The sequence below is a fragment of the Pinus tabuliformis genome, chromosome 2_1 (assembly GCF_031772625.1).
Source record: "Pinus tabuliformis cultivar Carrire ecotype Pingquan chromosome 2_1, CPIR1, whole genome shotgun sequence".
In the NCBI taxonomy this organism is placed as follows: domain Eukaryota; kingdom Viridiplantae; phylum Streptophyta; class Pinopsida; order Pinales; family Pinaceae; genus Pinus; species Pinus tabuliformis.
In genome coordinates, this window is record NC_142299.1 from 793,945,628 (window position 1) to 793,969,348 (window position 23,721).

The 23,721-nt window shown below is 34.2% G+C and overlaps 1 pseudogene; it reads left to right on the forward strand.

The window, feature by feature from the left end:
• The first annotated feature begins 762 nt into the window (after window positions 1–762).
• Window positions 763–4,166, forward strand: LOC149202986 (tubulin beta-6 chain-like; annotated as a pseudogene).
• Window positions 4,167–23,721: the final 19,555 nt, after the last annotated feature.

Here is a 23,721-nt window from a genome sequence, read left to right on the forward strand (position 1 = left end):
CACTCGACAACTTTAGTAATCTTATCATTAGAGATGCCTTGCTCAAGTTGAACAAGATTCAAGTAGAAGTGTGTGGAAGAATTATTTTGGTCACTATAGGTAACCTTCCTAGGAGCACAAAACTAACCCCTTAATGCTTAGGAATTTACATTATAGAAGGGTGCTAGATTGTTTTCATAGACACAATTAAACTTCCTTAAGGACATATACCCACATAATCTATGTCTCCAACCAAAAACATATTATGCTCAACTGAAAATATGCATCATACAGAAAATGCACACATACAAAATCTTTTACTTTATATATTAGATATATCTATGCAAAAAAAGTCTAAACCTTTTATATTTTTTTTATATTTTAAAGCAATAATCATTGATATCCAATTCTATTTGTAATTCCAATAATCTTTGTAAACAATTCTATTTGCAATTCCAATCATCTTTGTAAATTTTAATTGAATTCTTAAAAAAAATCAATAGAAAAATATACTTAAAAATATTAAAAACCTAAAACATTTAAACGCTTATAACCCATATGGGTTTGAGGCGATGTGTTTCTCCTCTCTATCTTACCATAGACACCTATATACTACCTATTAGGACATAGCAGTTATAGCCTCATGTGGAGCACACCCATCTCATGGTTCTAAATTGGCTTTTCTGGCTGTTTTGTGTTGGTTTTCTGCGAATCATTTGTTTTCTAGTTGAGGTTTTATTCTAAGGTTTGGTCTTTCCGTGTTGCAAGTTTTAAATTGCAAAGATGCATGAGATCCTGCACATTCAGGGCGGGCAATGTGGCAACAAGATCAGTGCAAAGTTTTGGGAAGTTGTCTGTGTTGAGCACGGGATCGATCCCACCAGGACATACCAGCACTTCCGATCTGCAGCTCGAAAGGGTTAATGTTTACTACAATGAGGCGAGCTGTGGTAGATTTGTGCCCCGTGTTGTGCTCATGGATCTTGAGCCTGGGACTATGGGAGTATGGACAACGTGAGGACCGGGGCTTATGGCCTGATAACTTCATTTTTGGCCAGTCCGGGGCTAGAAATAACTAGGCCAGGGCCATTATACCGAAGGGGCCGAGCTCATCGATTCTGTGTTGGATGTCGTCAGGAAGGAGGCAGCTACAAGTCGTAAATATCCGCGCTGTTGTTTCATTAAAACTGTACATGTCATTACAGGCTGCGGACTGCCAAATGGGATCACAGTGCGTGACCATAGATCGCTTAATGTCCCTGGAAAAGATTCTTCTGCGACAAAATTATTTACCACGTCTATCTATCAATATCGCACGATGTCCTCCACACTGCCGTATTTTGTATAGTTGCCACATAAAAGCAGAAGAAATGTATGGTAGGAGGAGCGTTTTTGCTTTGCCTCTTTTTACCTTTTTTTCAACTTATAATGTCAGGCCTAGCTTTTGCCCAATGTCCTCTCTGCGGGCGGAGGCCGCATGAATTTTGAATGATTGTTTCAACTTTCAAACTTAATTTTCTTCTGCTGAGCACAATTATTTTCCTCTGCCCTCCTTCAATTTTGCAGACTTAATCAATGGATCTACGCTCTCCTGAGCCTCTTTATTCAAAGTCTGGATCTTACAATGCAGGTAAGGTTGCTTGGTTGGAAGGATGAGTATAACGAGTTCAGGTAGGCAAGGTAAGTGTCCTTTGGAGCGAGAGAGATGCTTAGGGTTTCAAGCTTATTATCTCAATGGTCGATCTAAAAAGGAAGGACCGCCTCTTTTTCGAGCGAGTGGATTATTAATTCAAGGAGTTGTTCGACTACGTTTCATTAAGTTAAGTTAATGAAAAAATATTAAAGTAGGAGCTACATGGACAACCAACTACAATGGCTTCTTAACAACCCTTTCACTTGTCCGGCTCTACTTGATTCCCCCATTCCACTCATCAATGCCTGATCCGGATCAAACCACTCTCTTTTTATCATTGTACAGTCCCATTAGCCCCTGTTAGCACATTAGAAGAGTGAGAAACGACAGTAGATCAGTCGCTTAGGATTATAACGTACGACATTATAGGGCGTAAATATTGGTTGGGCAGACAGTGCTTTGTCTCGGGTTCGGTAGGTAAGACACTATTTCTCAAGTTGGGCCTGGCATTCCGCATATGAAATATCCTAGTTCCAGAAAAGTAGCTAGTTGAAGCACACAGGCTTAGCGGTAAGCTAATTTGTCCGTTATATATATATTAAGTAGATTACACAATATTCTTGATGGGGAAATACAACTAAGTTTCATACTAATTAGGTTAATTAGGGCAGAAATAAGATTGGAACTATAGTGCCTATTGGATTGAGTTTGTGGGTAGGAAAAGAAATAGTTATTGGGGTGTTACTGAAAGGACCATCATTATGAATCCTAACTTCAAAAGTTTTCTCCTTGCCTAGATATTAGCACTAAGCAGCATTCTCACTTGCCATTGTTGTTTGGTGCTTTATCCCGCTCCTCAGTGAGGTACCATTTGGGTGTTATTAGAAAGAGGTCCAACTAGTCAGAAGGAATGGGGACCCCATTGATACTAACCTTCACTGAACACCAGAGGGGCCCAGTCAGTGAGGTATCGAAATGAAATGAGGGTCGGGAAACAAGCATGTAGCCCCCACCAACCTAACTGCCTATAACCCAAGCGCATGGCTGCCTGCCATATGGAGATAGTTGAGACTGATCTGGGGTGAGGTATCGCGGGCGTGAAGTGAGAGACATTGTTGAGCTAGCACCCATTCCCCAAACTCACCCACTCATTGCAGCCAAGTTGCCATGATAACGGAACTCCTAAAATGTCGCTAACAAAGATAGATAAAAAGATAAGAGGTTATCTAAAAGAAGAGGTACAAATGTACATGAGAATGAAAAATGCCAAAAGCAAGCTACCCAGATGGCTTTATGGGCTTGAGGATATAAGTCTCGTATATCAAGGTCTTTTGTTGGCTGCTTTCGGCCCGTAAGATTGAGAAGGTCAAGGTTGTCTTAAGCTTTACCATGTGAGAATGATTTCTCCTACTTGCCTACCATCCAAGAACTAGCTCTGACTGGGGACTATGACCTGCGTCTCTCAGGAATGAGAAATGGCTATTGAGAATGAGTAATGAACTGTGACCTTTTGCACACTTTAGTGTCTGCGGGTTGAGACTCCGCTGAACTTTAATTGATTGTTTCAACTTACTTGAGGGTTTCAAGTGTGTCATTCTTTGGGAGGAGGTACTGGATCTATGATGGGAGCCCTTTTGATCTCCATGGATTTGTGATGGGAACCATTTTAATCTCCAAGATCAGGGAGGAGTACCTTGATAGGATGATGTTTACCTTCTCTGGTTTCCCTTCTCCCAAGGTGTCTGACACAGTGGTGGAGCCTTACAATGCCACACTCTCTATGCATCAACTGGTGGAGAATGCAGACAAGTGTATGGTACTGGACAATGAGGCCCTTTACGACATCTGCTTTAGGACTCTCAAGCTCACAACTCCTAGCTTCAGTGATTTGAACCATCTGATATCTACAACAATGAGTGGAGTCACCTGTTGCCTAAGGTTTCCTGGTTAGCTTAACTCAGATCTAAGGAAACTGGCAGTGAATTTGATCCCCTTCCCTTGTCTTCACTTCTTTATGGTGGGATTTCCCCCGTTGACTTCACGTGGTTCACAACAATACAGAGCCCTCACCGTTCCGGAACTGACACAGCAGATGTGGGATTACAAGAACATGATGTATGCTGTAGATCCACGTCATGGCAGGTACCTTACTACATCTTCCATGTTCAGAGGCAAGATGAGCACCAAAGAGGTGGATGAACAGATGATGAATATTCAAAAAAAGAACTCCTCCTACTTTGTGGAGTGGATCCCCAACAATGTGGAATCCAGTACATGTGATATCCCACCAAAAGCCCTCACCATGTCATCTAGGTTCATTAGGAATGCAACATCCATTCATGAGATGTTCAGGAGAGTGAGCGAGGAGTTCATTGTCATATTTAGGAGGAAGGCCTTCTTACATTGGTACGCTGGTGAAGGCATGGATGAGATAGAATTCACTGAAGCAGAGAGCAACATGAATGATTTGGTGTTTGAATACATGCAATATCAGGATGCTAGTGTAGATGATGATGAATACTATGATGATGAAGAATTAGCTCAGGAAAGCTAGGGCAAAAGCTTACGTAATGCCATCGACAACCGGTAGTTGTTTCAATGCCTAATAGTTGTTTGTTTGTGGAATTAATTTTCATTTCTTATTCTTTCATGGTCTGCTTTGTTCTCATCGAAGGTTTTGGCATTGAATGCATAAACTTTGTATACAACTCCTACATTATGTCCTTGGTTTTGTTGATCATATTGAAATATTGAGAAGATGTAACTGCCTACCAAAATTATATGCGAAATTCAATTATGCTTGGACACTCTTGTATTATATGTTATATAATTATGGTGTTGAATGGCTTTGTAAGACTATAATATGTTTCTGGGATTTGTAAACAAGAAAGACAACAATTCTCTACAAATTCAAACCAGGGGAGTATGTGAGAAAAATGCCCACTATAGGATTCAATATAGAGATTGTAATGTTTAAGAATCTGAGCTTCATTGTTTGGGATGTAGGGGGGCAAGATAAAATATGCTATCTGTGGAGACAGTATATGGTCAATGCCCAGGTATATTTTAGAGTTTTTATCTGTTATTACTGGAAGTTGGCTCCTGATTTCTCTTTTAAGAAGTTTGTTTCTTTAAGCCATGTCTGTATATGCTGGATTCATTTAGTAAATTCATGATATAACATTGTTGGATTCATTAGATAAATTTATGACATGAGATTCTTTGTTTGGGAGATTTTATAATGTGTATATGTTTGATTTGGATTCATTTGTAAAATCTATGGCTTTTTATCTTTGGTGGGATTCACTAGATAAATTTATGTTTGTTTGTGGACATGAACTTTCATAATAATATATACTCTATAGATATCATAATATATATTATTTCAGATTCACTCAACAAATCTCATATATTATATGATTGTTGTTTTGTATATAGATGTTAAATTTTATAGATACATAGATTTTTTTTTTATGTAGATTGTAGATTTTTTGTATCTAAGAGATATGACTTTTCTTATATTCCCAAAATATTCAATTTTTTTTACAGTAATCTTGTTCATGATTCTTTTGTTATACAGGGTAATGGTATCTCGAGCTGTGTGCAAATAAGACCTCAAGTATGAGAGCGGTTAGGTAAAAGGGTGTTTGCAAGAAGTGGAGAAAACTTTGAATGAATTCATCGTCCATCTTTAGTGTTAGGTTGTGATTTTATCTTGTGGCTTTGTTATTTTCATGTCAATATTGTTCTTACTTATACATTCATAACGAGGTCATGATGTTTTTCATATTTTTTTTCTTTGCTATGAGTTGGAGCTCATTTCATTATGGATTCTATTTGAGCCAATGTTGATTGCCATCTCTTCTTTTTCTTTTATAGTAGAGTTTTTGTGGTGTATGCTAGAGTTTTTAAATTGACTGTTTTACTTCAACTTTTGATGTATTTTCGTGTATGTTTTATTAGTTTGGTTGTATCTTATAACATTGACTTGAAATCAAAACCACAGTGTTGGACAAGATTTGGTAACTCCAAGGAGGTTTATTCTTGGTGTGATATGCTTGGAGTTTGTCTTGTTTGCTGGCATGATTTTGAATTATTATGAGTGGAAAGTGTCCTAAAAGCACATGATTGTTTAACAAGAAGATGATATATGTTGGGATGCATTTGTTATGTTTCAATAGATTTCAGTTTGTCTCTGCATATCCAAAATCCAATACATTTTTTGGTTGTTTGATTGTATTATTTTTTGTTTGCTAAGTGGTTTGGGCCCTATGATGACTGCATGCTTTGGCTCTAGAAAATGTGACCTTGGGGCATAAAAGTAGTAAGTGTGACTCAAGAAAAGGCAAGGATTTATACTTGTTAAAGAGAAACTCCTTTCATGAGTTGTATTGTTGTTATTTTAGGTTTTGTTATTTCATGGATTTTATATAAATTTCAGCTCGATATGTGTACTAAATTGTATGATTTTGGAGACTAATATAATATTGTGCTTGTTGCACAGTTTGAGTTTGGCTTCTCAACATTGCCTTTGTGTCCAGTTTTTTGTTCAATCATGGCTTTCATTCATTCACTTCAAGCGGAAGATATGACAATGATATCTAATCCCAAAAAGGCAAAGAACAATTTTTTTTTGATGATTTCATGCATCATAATATCAACTTTAAAATCTTTCCAGCATGTTGATTGTGCCTTGAGTGTGTTGGAAGAAACCATCAAGATGATTGATGGTAAAATGACTATCTGTAATCTGGCTGTTGTTGGGAAACAACAATCGTAGTTGAACCAACTCTTTCAACAACCCATACAACTAGTTAATCCCTTTCAACTCCAACAACACCTTCTACCAGCCATGGTACCTGTACAACCCATACAGCCAGCTAATCCCTTTCAACCAGCTTCAACGGATCCTAACTTAAGAAGGGTCTATGTGGTTAATGTTCCTGAACACACGCAACATCCTAGAATGACTATTGTCTTCTCACGATATGGAGACATTGAAGAAGGCCCTGGTGGTTGACATACAAACTAGTAAGTCGAAAGGATACTCCCTTATTCTTTACAAAATAATTGAAGCAACAAATCGAACCCTAGAAGACCTTGTTAAATCAATAGATGGGCATCAACATTTTTGTAAATCAGCATTTGAAGGGAAAAAGCAGAAAGTTGCAGCAAACCAGGGCCAAGTTGTTCCTGATTTGAAGGATAAAGGTGATGTAAATCACGTTTCACAATATGGTGGATTGGGTCATGGGCCAGTCAACCCACCACTTATTGGTAATTGGAATATTGTGAACCCAACATTAGCACCAGCTACCAGTCTAAATACATATGGATTAAGTGATGCAACACTACCAAGTTTGTCTATAGACCTTGTTGCAATAAACCTCCCTTATTCATTAAACTCTTCAGCATTGTTAGACTTGGGCTGCCAACTTCTTCTCCAAGGAACAACTTCTGGTCAAGCATCAGTAGGTGTAGGGAATTACGGTCTTGGTCCATATGGATCCTCCAGATATGGAAGTCACTCATATAGTAGTTTTGGAGGTGCAACATCTCACTATGGGATTTATTCAAGTTCATATGTTTCCCAAACTACTCCATATGATGGAGAAAGTCATTTCCCCCTTACATTTCATCAAAGTAAACTCCCAGGGACATCTCCATCATCAGGAGTTCTAACTGGCATGCAGTCTTACTACACATCCTAGGTTTGTGCTCATTCTTATTCTTCTTCTCCCATTTGTTTTAGTTCATTTTCAATTGTATTTATATATATTTGAAATGTTTGTTTTGATCTTTTGTTTTCCACTATATGTCAAACACCACTTATGAATCTGCAAGCATTTTTCTTTGGATCTCTTTTATTATTTTTCTTCTAACTTCTTTCTCTGGCAATTGATGAGAATAAGTTTAGAGCAAGGTTGGCAAAATAACTTGTTTCTAGCATTTTTTGTCTTGTTTCTAGTTTCTTGTCAATATTTTTTAAGAGGTGCCCCTTTGAATAATCAAATACCTTAGCTTCTTGCTCTAAGGGATGTGATGAGAATAAACATAAGTCATTGTGGTAACTGAGGATACTAGTTGGTATTAAGTATGGAGTTAAAGTTAGGTTGGCCAAATCATAGAGAAAAATTGTGTTATAATTATGGTGTATGATTACTATATGTGAGGTAAATTGTAGACAAGATGGCATGGGCATAAAGGGCACTTGGTTTACAGGGTACATTTTAGCATGTGTTCCATATTCAGAATATGTTATCTTAACTTCTTTTACTATTAAATTACCAGTTGTTGTTAAGCTATGTGCAAATAAGCACTCCATAAAATATTGAATTGTATGAGAGTGGTTAGGTAAAAGGGTGTTCACAAGAAGTGGAGAAAACTCAGAATGAATTCATAGTCCATCTTTAGTGTTAGGTTGTGATTTTATCTTATGGCTTTGTTATTTTCATTTCAATATTGTTCTTACTTATGCATTCATAATGAGATCAGGATGTTTTGCATATCTCTTTCTATTCTTTGCTGCTGGTTAGAGCTCATCTCACCGTGGATTCTATTTGAGCAAATGCTGATTGTCATATTTTCTTTTTATTTTTTCATAGAGTTTTTGTGGTATATGTTAAAGTTTTTAAATTGACTATTTTACTTCAACTTTTGATGTATTTTCATGTATGTTTTATTAGTTTGGTTGTATATTATAACATTGACTTGAAATCAAAACCATAGTGTTGGACAAGATTTGGTAACTCCAAGGAGGTTTATTCTTGGTGTGATAGGCTTGGAGTTTGTTTTGTTTGCTAGCATGATTTTGAATTATTATGAGTGGAAAGTGTCCTAAAAGAACATGATTTTTTAACAAAAAGAGGATATATGTTGGGATGCATTTGCTGTGTTTCAACATATTTCAGTTTGTCTTGCATATCCAAAATCCAATACATTTTTTGGCTGCTTGATTGTTTTATTTTTTGTTTTCTAAGTGGTTTGGGCCCTGAGATGACTACATGCTTTGGCTCAAGAAAATGCGACACTAGGGCATAAAAGTAGTAAGTGTGACTCAAGAAAAGGAAAGGATTCATATTTGTTAAAGAAAAGCTCATTTCATGAGTTGTATTCTTGTTATTTTAGGTTTTGTTATTTCATGGAATTTATATAAATTTCAGCTTGATATGTGTACTAAATTGTATGCTTTTGGAGACTAATATAATATTGTGTTTGTTACGCAGTTTGAGTTTGGCTTCTCAACATTGCCTCTGTTTCTATTTTTTTGTCCAATCATGGCTTTCATTCATCCACTTCAAGAAGAAAATATGACAATGATATCTAAGCCCAAAAAGGTAAAGAATAATTGTTGTTAGATGATTTCATGCCTCGCAATATCAACTTTAAAATCTTTCCAATATTTAGTGGTAGTCCTTATGTATTGCTTCTCACTGCAGTCACATACTTTCCCCCTATAGTTCTAAAAGTTGAGGAAAATTCAAGGGATGCATCATCATCATCATAATATCTTCTTAAAATACTCCAACCATCGACTTCTATGAAAAATGTTTACAACCATAATATTCTAATAAAATCTAGGAGCTTTTGTGGGCTCTCTTCCATTAAACCCTACTCCCATTCCATAGAAGAACACATAGAAGGTTGTTTTTGGAAAGAAAGGGGGTTATCCTATTGTTTTATCTTTGTTTTTCCTTGCCTTATAAACTTGATTTTAGTATCTTGTAGTTTTGTTTATGGAAATTATTATAGGAAGGGTTCTAAATTTTGAACAATCAACATATGCATTCTAGCAACAATTGTAGTAGAAGAATCCCAAAAGAATTCAAAGAAGAGGGAAAACAAAACGAAATGACTTTCCATTGTTGTGCTTTTATTCTATTGAACTTATTGTACTTCCTATCTAGAGTTTCTTGTAGATCATTTCAATATTATAGTCGTTCATGTAACTAATTCTGTAGAAATAATTATTCTTCTTGTAGCAAATTGACAAGAAGTAAAATGGCATGTAGGCATGGTTGAGAAAAAAGGGTGGTGAAAATGAAATGGATCAACAATGAGAATATAATAATAACCTTTAGTCATGTATTGTCTTTAATTGTCCTTTCACTTAATTAACTCTTTGGTTAAACTCTATTTTTTCTCATTTATCCTTGATTAGTGATGTGACATTGTGTCATCTTTCAGATGAATATTGTTGATTGTCTCATATGACTATGGTATCTCTGCCAATTATGAGAACATTTATATAATTTCTTCATGTCACTTCTTACACATAAGACATGAGTGCCATAGTGAATAATGGTGTGATTTATACTATGTGCAATGTTGCATTTCATATGTTGAAGCTGCCACATGGCTACCTATAGGGATTCTTATGGAGGTACGGGGTACCATGCAAAAGTTGAGATACTCCAAATTTTATTTTTTGTTAAGTATAAGTCATGCCTATAGGATATTCTATTTAAAACTTGAAGGCTTGGATATGAAAATTTCAATTACTTGTAGCTTTTCCTCAATCCTATAGCCTCCCTATAGAACTAAACAAAATTTGCAAAATTATCTTGTTGGTGAACAATTAGATGGAAATTTTTCTTGAGTGGATAGGGTTTAATGAAAAGTTATTAAAAATGAAAAAGGATGAATATGGAATGGAAAGAAAATAGAATGACATGGAAGTGAAAATGAAAACTAGTAATTATGACATAGAGATGTTAATGTATGGAATGGAATAGTTTTGCTACAAAGTGAAAATAAGTGCTTTGATGTCCTTGCAATGATTTTTTTTTTTTTTTTTTGTTAATATCATTGCACTTTATACTAATGTGATTTATGCTTCTCTATTTCAAGTTTGTCCTATGGTAGGCTCTTCAATTACTTATAATTTTTTAATAGATAAATTAGAAACTATGCATGTCATTTGGAACTTGTGAACTATTGTGCATCGTTTATGTTAATATAATATGTTAAGTGCTAAAGAAATTGTAGTATTAATTAATTTATTTATTATGGAGTGTAGGTGTTATTTTTTGTTTTGTGTATCCTGGTGTGCACTACGGATATTAGCTAAACTTTTGTACTTACAATTTTAAGATATGTTTATTGGTTAAATTTCAAGATCATTGTTGTTGATTGTTGTATTTTGACATATTGAATTAATAATTAACAAGAAGAAATCCCAATTAGTTTTCTAGACCCCATAGCTAGTAGGATTCAAGAATGTAGGTCATTAATCATAATTTCATCATGAATATTCATTTTTCTTACTTTTTGGCATGCAAATCAGTCACAATAGATTTACATGATTCACAAGGTGAGAAATCAATATTTGATGTAATTGCAGATTTTAGGTTTGATAATTATAGGTCATTTATAGGTTATAAATGTCTTCAAATTTTCACTTCTAATTGAGTATTCAACTAAACATATTGAGTATCTTATATGTAATTATTTTTCCTTCCACCTACTTTTCATAACTTCCATAACCATTAGGTAGGGACCTACAACTTTGATGCTATTTTATTTATTTAGTAAGAGATTTTCCAAGACTTTACAAAGTTTTATAATTTGTTGAAAGTTGTATAATTTACAATATATAAAGTTTCAAGGTCTAATTTTTTAAAGGGTGCTAGCTCAATGGAAGAGTACCTGCTCTGCAAACAGAAGGTCAGTGGTCCAATTCCATCATGCCCTGATATTGATATGAAATAGGGATGATTATTTTTTGGTGATGAAGGCTCTTTTGACCATTACCAATAAGATTATGGTGACATTTTTTTATCCTCACCAAAATATTAATTGGTGAAGGTCAAAGAATGCCACCATATATATGTATCAATAGTAATGGCCGTGAAAGGTCCATCACTATAAATTGTTATTGTTCATATGAAATGGTGACGGTCAATGAACATAGCCATATATATGCATTAATAGTGATGGCCATGAAAATTCCATCACAATAAATCGTTGTTGTTCATATGAAATGGTGACGGTCACTATCCGTCATTATAATCATTATTCATGATAGACCTTGAATGTCACCACAACACCTACACTTTTGGTGATGCCACCTTTGGTGACAGAGGCTAAGATTTGTCACCATTGCCCATATGAAATAGTGATGGTCACTATCCATCATTATAAATCATTATTGGTGACGGACCTTGAATGTTACAACAACACCTATACTTTTGGTGATGCCACCTTTGGTGACATTCAGTTTTTGGTGACAAAGGCTCTTTTGACCATCACCAATGAGCTTATGGTGAAATTTTTCGACCCTCACTAATGACCTTTTTCTTGTAGTGACAATTGTTTTATTTGTAATGATGATAAAGCTATCAATTGCTTTCAACAACACCCGAGTGCTAAAAACATTTAACAAGTGCAATTTATCAATGATTGGAGAGCTTAAATATTATAAATCTATCAATGTTATATACATATGGACATATAGAGGGAAAAGGATTTTCAATACAATCGATATGTGAACTCCTTGAGGTTAACATATATATCTGGAATATAGAAAAAAAAGATATTTCCTTAAGATTATATTCATCAAAAAATTTCTCTAAAGTCATGTACCATATGCATATATCAATATCTAGAAGACATGCACATTTCCATGCAATTCCTAAAATTTAGAATGTTGAGAATATTAGTGACATTGGAAATTTATCAAACATGCTCCAAGGAATCTCGAAAATAGATAATTGCAAGCCGACTTCAATTGTACCTTGTAGATATCTTGTTAGCAAAGAATCTAGGTTTATTAGATGTTCTACTCAATTGAAACATTTGTTAATTGACAACATAGTATCAAAAAAAAGAAAAATTGTTGTAGTATCAAAGGATTCCACATCATCAAATGAGGACAATAATCCTTTTTCAATTGAGACACAAAATAGCAAAGAAGTTTCCACTTATTTTCGCAATGCCTATAGTAAGAGGTGTACTCACTTACATTAATTGTAATATGCAATATGAGCATAAGGTGTTATAATACAAGAAGCACAAAAGAAACATGTAAAGTCAAATAAAGAAATTGTGGCATATTTCCAGTCAATTGAAGACACTCCTACATATGCATTTTTCATTTGTGATATATTTTCCTTTGGAAATGACATGCAATCTATTAACAAAGACAAATTATCTAATATTTTCTATCTCACACTTGCTTCATAGCTGAAAACCAATAAACTCAATGAACAAATATGAAAATCCTGTAACCATGCAATACTTAATGAAAAAATCCCTACATTTTCATTGCCTCTTCATATTCGACAAAAATAAATAAAAATTGATGTCCATTGCATAATTGACATATTTGGAAGAGAGGTTAGTGGCACCAAAGATGAATTTTGCACAAATAAGACAACTTGGCTACAAAAGATCACAAAATGGATTAACAAAAACAATCATAAATTTTCCATTTAGACTAAATGGAATTCAGAGAGCATTGCCTAGGGAAATTGAGAGTCCCTATTTCTCTAGAAATATTTGACCCAACAAAGTGATGTGTTCATTACATGACTTGTGCAACACATCTCTATACAAAAGAATGGAAATAACATTCTAATCAAAGTAGACAAGATCATTAGAATGATAGTCCAAAAATGAAGGAACTTGACTCACCTTGTACCTTGAGAGGTCCACCTTATCCATGATCTTGATACAAGAATAATACAGTGCAACTTCTGAAAGGGTTTGTCCCCTAGGCAATTTTCAAGACAAATTCTATGAAGATTTGAACTTCCTTACATTATTATTTGGATCAAGTTTCCCTACTGATGTTATCAAATTCTTTGAAACAAAAGGTCTAATAATTGTATTTGTTGAAAAAGTTTCATATATTTTACATGATATTATATTCCATTCAGATTTTCATTTTCCACTTTCACCATGTCACATGGTTCTATTGGCTTCTAATGCACTTGATGTATTGAGCAAATAATATGAACAACTTAAATTTCTATTGATAAATGAGTCTTCATTAATTATGTCTTAATTTATTTATAGCATTGACAACTGACATAGAAAAATTATGCATACTCCAACATGCCCGTTTGGAGCCTTGACATAATATTTCTTGGTAAGCTACATCAAGCACAGCTTGTCCATGATTGTTGGATATTTGAACAACCACATCTTAAAGGAACCAGTGCTCCTTACAATTTTTGGAAAGAAAATGTGAAAACTTATGAACTAAAACATGTAATGTTATAAGATAGTAGAGAATTTGTATCCATGTTAAACAAAATCATAACATGTTCACATTTTGATGTTGATCTTGCATTCTTGAATAAGCATTGTTATAGATCGGCACCAAATTATCCAACTTTTTGTACCTATTTTATTTAAACCAGAATGTAAATCAACATAATCAAAGAAAATTATCTCTCATCAAAAAAGAATAAATTATATTAAATTCATATGATAGAACAATTGACTCAACAAATATAAATCGCAATAAACATATGAAACTGTAATAGCCAGCTTCTATTGTGTTGAAATAAAATATGCTTGTTGAACTATTGGAGGAAATTATAATATTAATGATAGCTTGGTCAATGGTGTTGAAGGAATTTTTAGAGCATCAATAGAATTTGGAAATAGTGCAATTTGGATTGAATTTTTTGGTCCAGTTGTTAGCACTATTCAACGAGAAAAATGGTGCATTTGTACAAAGATGGAATAATATCTACATCGACACTTGTTACTAGAGTTTGTAGGAATAATGAATCAAACAATAAAATTGGTTTTACAAGAGAAAATTTTCTTTCCAACCGGCATGTGCACAAACTATACATTGATCACAAGGGTTAACAATTGACAAATTGGATTTTGATCCAAAAGTAATTAGGGAACATGGAATTTTTTGTACTGCACTTTCTCATGTCAAAGATATTAAGTGTTCGATTTATTAAACAAATTTGAACATAGTAACTTTCCTCTCAATGCCAAAGTTGTTATTGAGCTAAATAGACCAAGATAAAATGTCAGGTATGAGCTTGAATATAGCATATATCAAAATAAAACAATTGACGATTGGACAATATGTTCATTGAACATTCATAATTTTTCCTTGCATTTCAAAGATATCATTGCTAGCTATGATCTAGTGAGCACTGACATTTTTTGTTTCCAAGAAACAAAAGAAAATCCTCTCTATCGAATCCATTTTGTCTAGCAAATATCACTACTTTTATAACATTTACATGGAATTCTCACATAGTATATATAAAATATTGTGGTTGAGAATCATATCACTTATACAAAAGACGAATTTGAATCAACAATTGCAACCCATGTTGAAAAAAAACCAAATATAGTTGCAAATGTATGTATTCTGCCAAAATGCAAAAATTGAAGAGATAATTAATTTCATCAAAGTCATTTTAGAGAACACATGGAACAACTAGCCAATTTTGCTTGTTCATGATTTCAATTTGGACATGTTGCTACAGAAAAATAATGACTTGAATCTTGATATAGAAAAAGCCAACAATTGACTATAGCTCAATGCTAGATCACTTTTGGTCAAAATTTTCAGCTATTGTTGTTTCTTTCCATGTCTCTGATGCTTATTGGATAGATCATCATACAATTTATCTCACCATATCTTTTTTGTCACCTTGAGTCATTTTTCCAATGTTTGTACTCTAGAATTTCATTGTTGACTTGTCACAATATTTGCCACATTTGAAAATATGCACCTTTGACATATGCCTTGATTTAATAAATTATGCACAACAAAAGACAAGAAAACAACAAAAACATGCAAATTTCAAATTTTGGCAAGTATTTAAACCATGAACACAAATTTGTTCTATTTCTCTTGTATAACTATAAATTTTAATGCAATTCTTGGTATGCAATTTACGCATTTTCATTTCCACTTTGTTGCAGTTTGCTCCATATACTGAATATTATTATTTTCTTTAGATTATAGTTCATATTTCATTATTTCTTGTGTGACTTCTTTTGATAAAAAGAAATAAATAAAAAGTTCCCATGGTAATTCTTAATAACACATTTCCATAAGTGAACTATATGTATATTTTCCAATGAAATCTATATAACATTTTATTTATTATGACTTATGCACATCTACGACATATCCAGGAATTAATGGCTAATAGTACTATAAAAAAAAAAATCATGTATATATAATATATTATTATAGAGTATGCTAACACTCCTAAGTTCGCCAAGGCTGAGAAAGGAGACCAACAAAGGTAACCTAAAACCAACTTTGGATCTGGTAGCTAGCCCTACCAAATTAGAGATGGCTCTCTCAAGAATCTCACAACCAATAAAATGACTGGAGAGGAAATCAGATATTAGGCTAGATACTAAGCTCACTATGGTTTGATTTTAGGGTTTGTTGGATGAAGCTCATAGATCTAGGAACTAGGCTAGGATTTCAAATGATCGATTGCAGAGATATAATGGGGCAAGGTAGGTATGATTAGTGACAGAAGTAGGTTTTCATTGTGGTGTATGGATGAAAAGATAAAGGACTAGAATGAGCATGTAACCATGAATTCACTCATCAAAAGAAATAGAACACTAGCATGAAAATCTCATCAAAATGGAGCATATAACTTATGAATTTTGCTTAAACACCTATGAGATGATCACAAAAAGGCATAGATGTGGTAGTAAGGAGAAATATATATTCAATTTTATGATAAAATAAAGAAAAGAACACTATGACAAAGCATACCACAAGAATCCAAAGATAATAGCTACAATTGCTTGTTGTATTACTACAAAAAAGTGTACACTAGCTCCAAGCTATGATTATCAAAACATCCAAACCATGATTTGACTTAGATCAGGCTACATATATATGAAAAGATACATTCCCCCTCCCACGGGTCGAATCAATCATCATAGGAACTATTTACATCAAAATCTCTAACCATACCTAAAACTAGGGAGGTTAGAAACCAACTCCCTATTTAGACTTAACTGACTTAGTTGACTTTCAAAGCATTAATTACAATGGATTTGACATGAAATGACTCTTACCATCACTAATACACTTAATTATATCATTTAAACTCATTATGAAACAAATTACATTGACAAAAGTTGACTTTTACCAAGAAAAACTCGAAAATTGGCTTTCTTCCACAGAAGCGCAGCGTGCATTGTAGAAGTGCAATGAAACAATAGGGGTCAAAGATGAACTGATATATTCCAAACCATAAGGATTTTTACAAAAATAGGAAAGGTTGTTGTAGAAAAGGTTTTTGTGAAGAAAAAACTCTCTCAGTTTTGTGAAATTCATTCCCATATTCTTGGAATCTGTGCCACAAAAGAATGGCTAAAACAAGCAATTAAATTGGAGAATTTGATTTTCTGAAATAGGCCTCCAAGAAAGTTTGAATATCTCCCAATCCATGAAACTTGTGTAGAAACTTAAGGATGTTATTTTGATTGGGTCTTCCCTTAACAAAAACCTCCTTTTTTGTTTAAAAATTCATCTACATTTGGTCAGAAACCACTTTTGAAAATGATGACCAAAAACTGAGTCAAAAGCGCAACGACTCTCTTGTAGCAACTTGTATTTTGGGCATATCTCCAAAATCATCAAGTATATTAAAAAATGAGAGATGTTATTTATTTTAGGTATGCTTTGAACAAAACTATCCTCGAGGTTTCAAAAATACTTCCCATTTGTTCAGAATCCAATCTTGAAGTTGGTGCAACAAGCAATTGTTGCGTTTCTATAGGATACTCTTGACTATGTGCACAAAAATTCAAAATTTCAAAATTTTCAAAACTTTTGTTTCCTCCTTTTCTATTTACGTTGTCTTCAAACTGCTCAACATCAATGGGAGCTTTTCCCTTTTGATCTACCTTGCTTTCTGATTGGGGGTCTTCTTGTTGTTTACCTTGTTGCATTAGGGTTAACTTTAAGTGAATGTTCTCTTATTGTAGGAAAGCTACCATGAAGTTTGCTTTTTCTAGATGAACCTTCAACTCTTTAATCTATGCATCTTTGTCTTACATCATTTCATAAGTTGTATTTTGATAAGAAACCCTAGTTTGATAGGAGGGAAGGGTAGGGTAGGATTGGGAAAACAAAGGAAAAAAGGGTAGCTAGTTTAGGAAAGGGAATGGAGGGGATAGGGATTATGGAAAATTATAGGGAAATTACAGGTTGTAGGGGTAGATGTTAGGGATACTTGGGAATTGTAATTTTTTGAAATGTGTGAGTGAAAGAGGGGAAAAAGCCAAAAACACAATCCACATTCAGAAATGAAGCAAAAGTGTAGCATGGGCTAGGGTTTTGGGGAAAATGATGGAAATGAAGGAGATGAGTGTGGGAAATTGTTGAGGGAGGTGTATGAAGTGTGTAGAATGGTTTTAGGGAAGGAAAACTAGGGTATTTTTTCTGAACTAAAGAAAATAAAAAGCACAGGGAAAAACTCTAAGAGAGGGATTTCACCATTTGCTAAAGTAAAATCAATGCATGAAGACTGATGAAAGGCTATACTTATTTGCCGAGAGTCTCTCGAAGCTATAATTTTCTTATTGAACCCTTTTGTGGCTTACTCTAACCTCCAAACTCAAAAACGCAGTGTGCTGGTGAGAAGCGCATCTTGCTAGGGCAAAAGTGCAGCGTGCTTGCTGGCAAGGGTTTGGTAATCGAAAAATCATAGTTTTGAAGGCTGAGGTGAAACTCAATGGTGGAGGAGATCTCTAAGAAGATTAAATAAGTTTTTTGAATGCTTAGATGGTCTCTTTATAGCTTGAAAGTTAATTTTTCCTTTTAGTGATGGAATGGCATCACATGTCCTTTTTTGGGAAATGATGTGATGTGGTAGTGTACTACAGCTTCATAAATTTATTTAGCAAGGGTACATCTCCATGAGGGGTACATGTCCCTTTGAAATATTTTTGAACACTTTTGCCTAATTACTAACTCCCATGATGGTGATTATGGTGATGACATGACTCCCTAGATGACTTATAATGACCTCGCCTAATGATGACACCAAATGCATATGTAAAAACCATGATTTGGAACTTTGAACCTTTACATTATGCATGATTATGATTTTATGACCAAAACAATGACCAAGGCACTCTTTTTATGCCCTATCACAAGGAATCATGACATGACCATGATGGTATTTTATGACCTTGAAAATGGAGGGAGAAGTTTTAATACCTAGACACTCACCAATGATCAAATTTTATTTGAAACTATAATAATTTGTCCTAGGACCCTATCAACTAATATTGAAAGAGTACATTTGATCAATGGTGACTCATACACACTAACATTGGCTCCATATGGGGATGGCATCTCCTTTAGAAGGTGTCAATAACACCGTAGACCAAGTAGCCTTGTTCATTGGGAAATGGAGTCACTGCAGCTATAATCCTCAAACTGATTTCACATGAAACTCAAAACTAAACTATACACTGTCAACTGCAAACTCTACTGGAAACTGACACTGAAAAATATGCTCATAATTTTGAGCTTATTCATCACACCTTACCTACTCTAACTGATCCATAACCTTCTCTCTCAAGTGATATGAAATTTCCAATGAAGCCAAAAAAGGATATGACCATTCACTAAAATTCTGCTCACATCTTATGTAAGAAGATATAATGATGTACATGTAGGAAAATCACAATGAAAAATGAAACGAAGACTTATGCTAACAAACAAAACAACATTCACCTTCTCCAATTCTTGCAAAAGACTGCCCAATGGGTCTTGAAAATCATGGAGCATTACCTCTTGTGGATCAACAAAAGAAGAAAAATAAGAATTATTTCCAACTGTTGGTTGTTCTTGTACTATGCCATAGCAAATGGCGACAATTTGTTTATCATCCTCATTATTAACAACAAGGAGAGACTTTGTATATTCTTGAACAATTTCACAAAAGAAATGAAAAACATATACACTAGCAACAGTTAAAGATAACCCTTCATGTGATTCTATTTGAAGTGTGTCATATACTGGGTTGTTTCTTTCTTGCATCTTTATAGTATGCGTTGTTTGAGTTTCTAAAGTTTCTACATTTGCTGCTTTAGAATATTGATTAAGCCTAATTTTTTCTTGAATCAAAGAATTAGGAAATGAACAATCTGAAGAGAGATATGGATGACTATCCTCATACCTTTAATCATCAAAAGACAAACAAGTCTATTGCAAAGATTCATCAAACTCATACGATGGAACATGACTATCATACATAAGCACTGAATCTTCATTGAAACAGGGCTGAACATTCCCTTGTTCTTCTGAAATGTCTACAAGCTGTTGAATGTCATCAATAAGTTCAAGAAAAAGTAGTTCATTGAAATGCAGATTTATTTCATTTTCAACCAAGAGAGAAACTGTTATCTGTTGTAAGTTTTCTTGAATGTGATGGCAACTAGTTTCTACATCTTCTTCCTGTTTAAAAGGGTTCTCATGGAATGCCTCTACAATCTCATCATCCATAAATTGATCATCTTCATAAATACTTTCCAAATGCTCAATAAAATTTTCAAAATACGTGCAAAATTCTTTGACCAGCAACAAGGAAGAATGAGATTCTTTATACATCTCATAAAATGCAACATGAAAATCAGCAAGAGAATATAAGCAACCATTTGGTAGACTTTCGTACCAAGACCATGCTTTTCCCTCTAAAGTGGCCATAAACATCTTCATTAAACAATCCTCATGAAATTCAACCTTGAGTCTGCGTACATGCATGTGAAATTTGACCAAATGAAGAGCAACATCATCTCCTACCTGATCTCTAAATTTCGTAGATGAGTTTTCGAATCTACCTAAGGCATACGACTTGGAAAGCCTAGAATATGATCTCGATGCATACGAGCATACCACTGTCCATCATCAACAAATCATATCTAAACTTTGATGATATTTCCCAGGGAATATGAAGTTGTTTGTTCCCTAGTATGGTAACCAAAAATGTTAGCATTCCTCAGTGTCCCAAGGCTGAGAAAGGAGACCGACGGAGGTAACCTCAAACCAACTTTGGATCTGGTAGCTAGCCCTACCAAATTAGAGAGGGCTCTCTCAAGAATCTCACAGCCAATGAAATGACTAGAGAGGAAATCATATGTTAGGCAAATACTAAGCTCACTATGGTTTGATTTTAGGGTTTGTTGGATGAATCTCATAGATCTAGGAACTAGGCTAGGGTTTTAATTGATCAATTGAAAAGATATAATGGGGCAACGTAGGTATGATCAGTGATGGAAGTAGGTTTTCATTGTGGTATAGGGATGAAGATATAGAGGATCAGAATAAGCATGTAACCATGAATTCACTCATCAAAAGAAATAGAACACTAGCATCAAAATCTCATCAAAACAAAGCATATAACTTATGAATTCTGCTTAAAACCCTATGAGATGATTAAAAAAAAATCATAGATATGGTAATAAGGAATAATATATATTCAATGTGATGATAAAATAGAGAAAAAAAACATTGTCACAAAGCATACCACAAGAATCCCAAGATAATAGCTGCAATTGTGTGTTGTATTAATGCAAAAAAGTGTACATTAGCTCCAAGCTATGATTACCAAACATCAAACCCTTGATTTGATTTAGACCAGGCTTCATATAGATGAAAAAATACATTCCCCCTATCAAGGGTCGAATCCATCATCATAGGAACTGTTTACATCAAAATCTCTAACCATACCTAAAACTAGGGAGGTTAGAAACCAACTCCCTGTTTAGACTTAACTAACTTAGTTGACTTTAAAAGAATTAATTACAATGGATTTGACATGAAATGACTCTTACCATCACTATGACACTTAATTACATCATGTAAACTCATTATAAAACAAATTACATTGACAAAATTTGACTTTGACCAAGAAAAACTCGAAAATTGGCTTTCTACCACAGAAGCACAACATGCATTACAGAAGTGAAAAACAAAGCAATAAGGGTCAAAGATGAATTGATATCTTCTTAACCATAATATTTTTTATAAAAATTCATTCCCATATTCTTGGAATCCATGCCACAAAAGAATGACTAAAACAGGGAATTAAATTGGAGAATTTGATTTTCTAAAATAAGCCTCTAAGAAAGTTTGAATATCTCCCAATCCATGAAACCTGTGTAGAAAATGAAGAAGGTTATTTTGATTGGGTCTTTCCTTAATAAAAACTCCTTTTTTTTTCAAAATTCATCTTCATTTGGTTAGAAACCTCTTTTGAAAATGATGATGAAAAACATAGTCAAAAGCGTAGTGACTCTCTTGTAGCGACTTGTATTTTGGGCATATCTCCAAAATCATAAAGTACATTCAAAAAAATGAGAGAGGTTATTGTTTTTGGTTATTCTATGAACCAAAATCTCCTTTCGTTTTTAAAAATAATTTCCCATTTGTTCTTAATTCAATCTTGAAGTTGTTGCGTTTCTATAGGATACTCTTGACTGTGTGCATGAAAATTAAAATTTTCAAAATTTTCAAAACTTTTTGTTTCCTCCTTTGTTGTTTACCTTGTCTTAAAACTTCTCAACATCAATGGGGGATTTTCCCTTTTTATCTACCTTTCTTGTTGATTGGGGGTCTTCTTGTTGTTTACCTTGCTGCATTAGGGTTAACTTTAAGTGCCTGTTCTCTTGTTGTAGGAAAGTTACCATGAAGTTTGATTTTTCTAGATGATCCTTCAACCCTTTAATATGTCCATCTTTTTCTTAAATCATGTCATGACTTTGATTTTGATAAGAAACCCTAGTTTGATAGGAGGGAAGGGTAGGGTAGGATTGGGAAACAAGGGAAAAAAACGGTGGCTAGTTTAGGAAAGGGAATGGAGGGGATAGGGATTAGGTAAAATTCAAGGGACATTCCACTGGGTAGGGGTAGACGTTAGGGACACCTGGGAAGTGGAATTTCTTGAAATGGGCGAGGGAAAGAGGGGAAAAATCGAAAAACACATTCCACAGTCAGAAATGAAGCAAAAGCGTAGCGTGGGTTAGGGTTTTTGAGGAATATGATGGAAATTAAGGAGATGAGTGTGGGAAATGGTTTAGAGAGGGGTATGAAGTTTGTACAAGGGTGTTAGAGTAGGAAATCTAGGGCATTTTTTCTGAACTAAAGAAAACACCAAGAAAACCAAAAGCGCAACGAAAAACCCTAGGAGAGGGATTTCACCATTTGTTGAAGGAAAATCACTGCATGAAGACTGATGAAAGGCTATAATTACTTTATGATAGTCTCTGGAAACTATAATTTTTTGATTAAACCTTTTTTTGGCTTCCTCTAAGCTCCAAACTCAAAAACGCAACGTGTTAGCGAAGAAGCACAACATGCTTGCTGGTAAGGGCTTGGTGATGGAAAAATTAGAGTTTTGAAGGCTGAGGTGAAACTCAATGGTGGAGGAGAGCTTTAGGAAGATGAAATGAAGTGTTTGAATGCTTAGATGGTATCTTTATCGCTTAAAAATTGATTTTTTCTTTTGGTGACAGAATGACATCACATGTCCTTTTTGAGAAATGATGTGATGTGGTAGTGTACTGCAAATTTATAACTTTATTTGTCAAGGTTACATCTCCATGAGGGGTACATGTACCTTTGAAATATTTTTGAACACTTTTCCCTAATTACTAACTCCTATGATGGTGATTATGGTGATGACATGACTCCCTACATGACTTATAATGACTTGACCTAATGATGACACCAAATGCATATGTAAAACCATGATTTGGAACTTTGAACCTTTACAATATGCATGATTATGATTTGATGACCAAAACAATGACCAAGACACTCTTTTATTACCCTATCACAAGGACTAATGGCATGACCATGATGGCATTTTATGGCCTTGAAAATGTAGGGAGCAGAAATAATACCTAGACATTGACCAATGATCAAATTTTATTTGAAAATTTTATTTGAAACTATAACAATTTGACCTAGGACCCTATCAATTGATATTGAAATAGTACATTTGATCATTGGTGACTCATAGACACTAACAAAGTATACAATGTTTAAAATTTTCTTTGTACAATTGTCACTTAGTTGATGACTTGCATTTTCATTTTCTGGCAACGATTGTCCAATCATTTGGAACAATATC